Here is a 6,477-nt window from a genome sequence, read left to right on the forward strand (position 1 = left end):
TATTTTTTTAGTCTCTACTTTTTCAAAACATCTACCTCCCCACTCCTTCCATCTGCAGATGAAAAATTTGCCCTTGAGAATATAAAGAGCAAAGCTGCTCCCCCTGCCTGGAGCCAAGCAGTATCAGTCAGGATGGGCCAAGTTGCGCTGCAGTAATAAACAGTCCTCAGATCTTGGAGGATTAGCCCAGCAAAGGTGACTTTCTCACCTACGTTACAAGTCATGTGTAGGCTACCTGAGTGTGCTTTGCACATCAGAATCACTCAGGGACATAGAGTGATGGAAGCTTCATTATGATACTTACTTCCACAAGCACCAGAAGTTGGTAAGCAGTGGATTGACAGATGTCAATAATGGGTACTGGGGTCTTGGCTCCAACCACTTACTTCCTTCAGGCAAATTCTTTCATCTTTTTAAATGTCAGTTTCTTATCTATAAAGTGAGGATAATGAGAAGGTACCTACCTCATGAATTTGCTGTGAGGTTAACTAAGAGGATGGGTATAAATCCTTAGCCCACAGTCTGGTTCATAAAAAGAACTCAATAAATGTCAGTTATTATATATAATGTCAACATAATATTATGTATACTCAGTAGTGGCTACCACCTCCAGACAGAGGATTGGTTCTTTTCACTATTTCTCATGTTGACCAGTTTGAATTCCTTTGAAGAGTTGAGTTTTTTTTTTTCTGTAAGTCATTTTTACATTATTTTTTATGCATTTTATCACATGAGAGAGGCCTTATGGGTTCAAAGCTGAAGCACAAAAGATGTAAACATGTGTCTTGTCAACCTCAACCTAGATTTATCTAATTCAAGGTACATTACCAAGTCCTTTTGAGCCCAGACAAGGGAGGTCAAATCTGGAGAAGAATCCTTGCCTGAGACAAAACCCTGTGGTAGAGAGATACAGAAATTAAACTGTAAGTCAGAGTTGGAAGAGGCTTTTAGAATAAGCAAGTCTCATCATGTCTTCTCTTTTACAGATGGCGAAACACAAGTCCAGAGAGGGAAAGATACTGATACAATATCACACAGCAATTCAGTGTCAGACCCCACTTGCTTTATTTCTAATCTTGGGGCTTACCGCACACCACATAAGGGGACAACATTCTCTACCATTGGGACAGGGCGAAGAGGAGGGCAGATCTCTCGGAATTATGGCTTGTCCTCATTTCACAGAGTTGTACTCCAATGGAGTTGTAAAGTTAAGAACTTTATAAACATTACCTTATTAAGTCTTCTTGGAAACCCGAAGTCACAGCTCCTCTGGGTCATGGGACATGCGTTGAGCATCCAGTGAACAAACAAAGGGTAACGTTACATTTTTCACTTCGTTTAGGAAACCTGGCTTCTAATTATAGGATTTGTTTAATAGTCCCTGGTGGTTTACAAAGGCTTGGAGTCAGCCTGCAGTCCTGAGGGCTGCTGAGGAGTGTCAGGTGGGGAAACATGGGCAGGGTGGGAGATAGGGAGCCGAGAGGAGTTCTCAGCAGCAAAGGGGAGAGATGGACAAGCAAAGTCAACTTAAGCCAAGGCCTGGAGGGGAATATTAAAGCAGATTTCCCTAATCCCATCAACCAGGTTACTCCTAATTGGAAATTACCTCCAATAACTCTCTTCTATTACCATAACCCTTTCATACATGGGCAATGAATATGAGTTTGCGCTATGGCAAGCAGGTGGAGCAATAGTCGCATTACTCTTGGGTTCTATGAAAAACTGAGCCCCCTGCAACAGCAGTCATGATCAGTGTCCCCTTCCCTGGGGAAAAGTGGACTAGAAGTTGGCTCAATCTCCAGTTATTTAAATAAATCAATTTTAAGTAAGTTTTTTTTTAAATAAATCTTTATAAATTCTGTACAGTACTACTCTCCTCGTATATTATATTCCCTTGACACAAATAAAAAATAGAAATTAGAAAAGATAGAAGTAAAAATAGAAGTCCCTAATATATAGTAACTATATACATAGCTATAATGTATAACTAAGCCCCTTCAGTTCATTACCTCAGTGTAAATCAGGAAAAAAATCAAATACAGAAACTACAATGACATAAGTCAAAATCACCCAAATTCCCACATTCCTTCAAACATCCAACAGTGAATTTTCACGCACAAGTGCACCACATGCACACTTATGTGTGTTAATCTTTGCACAGTTCAGGGTGTGATTACTACTACCCAGCTGGTCCTCAGACCAATGTTCAAGACCCACATGTTGGTAATGGCAGGAGGTCAGATCTGCAGTGCAGCCACTCTCCCCCAGGCTCTTACCACCTTCCTCTTATACAACCAGGGGTCCCCTAGTCCTTACAGGTGTTTTGGGGTGGGGACAGCATCCAGGCCCATCTGGTGCTGTATCAATACACTGACCATGATAAAAGGATATGAACGTCTGAGCTGAAGGTGGTTTTGTTGAGTCATATCCCACGTTGTGGGGCAAGTTCACAAACTCCCAAAGCAGCTGCAGAGGTGGAAGCTAATATTCTCCCTAGACCGGGGAAAGGATCCAAACCAACTGCCCAGAGCCCTTCAACAAGGGCAAACCTGCATCATTTCCTATCAGCATTCACATGCCAGGGAGGTGGGTCACAGAAATTTTGGAGGACTGGGCTCCATCACTGTTCCCTCCCCCACAACCGCTCTCCCCCAAGGATCAGCACAAAAGATTTGTTACATTCTTCTCCCTGCCTTTCCCAGAAATACTCCCTTCAGGCACTTCATGGTGACCTTCTGTCAAGGGACAGACAAAATACAAACTCAGCCTCCGGCAGGGAACCAGGCTACATCCACACTTACCCCTACATGCAGACACATCAATTATTTTCTTACGGTAAAAATACACATAACATAAAACTGAACATTTTAACTTTTTCGGTGGCATTAGTTGCACAATGTTGTGCAACCATCACTACCACCCATTTCAAGAGCTTTTTCATCATCCCAAACAGGGACTCTATACCTATTAAATAATAACTCTCCATTCCCCTCCCCCCAAGGACCTGGCAACCACTATTCTTTCTACGTCTACGAATATGTCTATTCAAGATACTTCATATAAGTGGAATCATACAGCATTTGTCCTTTTGTATCCGACTTATTTCATGATGTTAGCATGTGAGTCTTGAACATTTAAAGCATGACGTTTTCAAGGTTCATCCATGTTGTTGCATGTACCAGAATTTCATTCCTTTTTATGGCTGAATAATATTCTATTGTACACATGTACCAAATTTTGCTTATCTGTTCATCCATTGATGGACATTTGGGTTGTGTTCACATTTTGGCAATTGTGAATAATACTGCTACAGGCATCAGTGTACAAGTATCTAAGTATCTAGGGTTTTGTTGGTGGTGGTATTATTATTACTATTATTATCATAGCCATCCTAAAAGGTATGGATGGCTACAGTTTGGCAAATACATCATTTTACTTAAATAGTATTATACCATATATTCTTCTGTACCATGATCTTTAACCTCAGTAATATGTTGTGGACAGCTATCTATAAAATTCTTGAAAAATTGGTTTGATGACAATTATAAGCATTTCTTCACTAATTGTCTATTACTTACCTCTCAGAATCAAACTCAGTCAATGAAATAAAAATCTGATGCTCATCAAAGAAAATATATGGAGCTTGATTTTTTTAACTCAGGGGTATAGCACTTTCCAATACATAACTGTCTCCCAAATGGTCACCCCTGAGTTGTGCCTTTTGGGTCGAATTAGCATGAAATCAGGGCTGGGGGTTAGGAACAGTTTGGGGGTGAGAACACAAAGTGTGAGATAAATTTCATAGGATCTCAGGGCTGGCAGGGACTTACCAAGTTGTCATCCAGCCTGTTTGCATTCCTCTAACAATAGAGAACTCGTCATTTTGTAAGACAGCCCACTAGTCCACCTCATCCTTGAGTAAAGCCACTGACTTAAAAAGCCCTTGTTATGTAGGCCTGCATTCCATCTTCCTGAAGGTTCCAACTGTACCAACTCAGTCTCTTCCTTGATCGCCTATAAAGGTGGAGCAGCTCCACCAGGCCCCATGAGATTTCTGGTCTCCAGGCCCTTCACCCTCTAGGTTGGGATTCCCTTGCCCCTGACGGCACACCCCCTCTGAGGACACAGATCTCACCAAACACATTCTCACACCCAACCTCCAGCAAGAAGCTCCCCTCACTTCCCAAAACTTACTCACACATACTAAGCCAGAGTCTCACTGACCTGTTTCCTCTGGGAGTGGAGGGAGTTTAAGGCTTCGTCGCCACAGACTGGGAAAAAAAGCCACTTCACACAATGGTTAATAGACATAAAGCACTCATAACTCCCAAGAGAGGCACGGAGGAAACAGACAGGGCTTCAAAAACAAACGTCTGAGACAGATTTATGGAGACTGAGTCACAAATGGCGGCCATTTAGTTAGCTTTTGGAGATATTTTGGTGCTGGAACACCTCCTCTCCTAGGATGTGTCTCCAGGTCGCTTCAATTCCTTGTTCTGTCCTCTAATAATAGACTTTCTGATAACAGAGCCTGTTGGCTGGGAGAGGTGGCCGACTCAACCTTGGCCAGGCACAGAGTGCTTGGATATTCAAATGGTGGGGTCTCTCCACAACCTACACTGGTCATTTTTCTGTTTTCTGTCTTGATGAAAAAATCTTTGAGGCTACAGTAGAAGAACTAACAAAAGTATAACAGTTTCACAGCCTCTCAAGTGGATTTTTCATATTTTTGATGGTTCCCTTGAGCTAGAATTACCTTTACCCTGGGATCTGCTGGTGGTGCTCTGGAGTGTCAGACTGGAACACTGAGCAGGGGTGGGGAGTGCGGGGTACCAGGCTTCCACGCCCACCATCTTACACCCCAGGAGTGGGCTTGTGAATGGCATCCACCTTCCTGGTTCAGAAAGGAGAGGGATGACATGAATGGCGAGTCTGCTGTATGTCAGGTGTGGCATTGTGACCCTCACAGTACCTGGCATTTACTGAGCACTTGCTCTGCAGCTGTAGCTCTGGGCTAACCCCCTCATAAGCATGGCCTCACTTCATCTTCACAGCAATCCTGGGAGGCAGGGGCTGTTTCTGGCTCCATTTTACAGAGGAGGAAAGCGAAGTTCATGGATGTTAAACATCGTCCCCACCTCCATCCCCCGTGGGAAGCAATGGAGGCAGTGCTGAGTGAAGTCCGGCTCCAGATTTGACCCATTTCCCGGGACTGCAGGGGCTGTCCCACTTGACCTTCACGGCAACACTGAAAGGCAGGCCCTATTTTCCGCATTTCACAGAGGAGGAAAGTGAGGCTCAGAGGAGCAACTGAATAACTGTGCCCAGACCTCACAGGGAGAAAGTGGCAGAGGCAAGAACAAAGGCGCAGGCCTCCTGACATCAAGAGAATTTTTTCCTCAGAAGGAACGAAGTGGGGGTGAAGTTTCTCCTATTAGTCTGGGAGCCTCTTAAGGTCAGGACAGGGTTGGGTTCAGCATCCAACACCCCCAGAGGCCACACAGCCGCCCCATACAGGATGGCCCAAGGCTGAGGCCATGTGCTGGAGGGAATCCTGCTGGAGGGAGGCAGCAGCGTCTTGTGCAGGCCCAGGGGTCTGGAGGACTGTGCACGAAGGTAGTTGGGGTCCAGCCTGCCTGGCCACAGAGGGGAAGCTCTGAGCAACAAGGCTACTTGGAGGAGCCCTCCCCGGGCTTCAGAGCGGCCAAGCCTATGCTGGTGCTGCCCCTCCACACACATCTTTCTGGCCATTCCTCACAGGCACTGCAGGAGGCCTGGGGACACAGACCCTCCCCAGGGGAGTCATGCTTTCCTGGAAGAGTTAAGACAATAAGCAACTAAATCAGTAGATATGTACAACCCAGGCACAGTCATAGAGGGCAACAAGCAGGGAAGGTGGTAGAGAATAAAGTGGTGGCCAGGCAAGGCCTCTCCCAGAGGTTACTTTTGAGCTGAGACCAGAAGCAGTCAAGGAACCAGCTAGCAGAAGCCCTGGGGATAGGGCACTTGTCTGAGAGGGCTGCAATTGCTAAGGCCCTGAGGCATGAAAATATGCTAAGGGCTCCAAGGAGGCCAGTGTGACCAGAGCATAATAAGAAAGGGTGAGAGATGGGCCCTTCTCATGACTAGGACTCCTGGGGAAAGGGAGCCCCAGAGGCAAGTCCCTGGATTCTCTCTCCTGCCCGTCACTGCCTCCTGTCTCACTGAGGCAGGCCCTACCCCTCTGGGGCCCAGGCCTTCTTTGCACAATGATGGAGTTAGCCTCCCAGGGTCCTGGCTCTCTGGAGAGAGGATTTACTTCCTCATGGCCCCCATCCCCTGCCATTCCCACCACCCTCTGGACCCCAGGAGCCAGGAATGGTGTCTTCCCCACTGACAGTTCCCAGAAAATCTCAGAACTCCCACTCCAGTCCTGGGACCAGGGACTCGGGAAGAGGAAGGAAATTCTCACACACAGCTTGCTCCCAGGGAGTTTGT

This window comes from Camelus dromedarius, chromosome 3, assembly GCF_036321535.1.
Source record: "Camelus dromedarius isolate mCamDro1 chromosome 3, mCamDro1.pat, whole genome shotgun sequence".
Lineage (NCBI taxonomy): Eukaryota > Metazoa > Chordata > Mammalia > Artiodactyla > Camelidae > Camelus > Camelus dromedarius.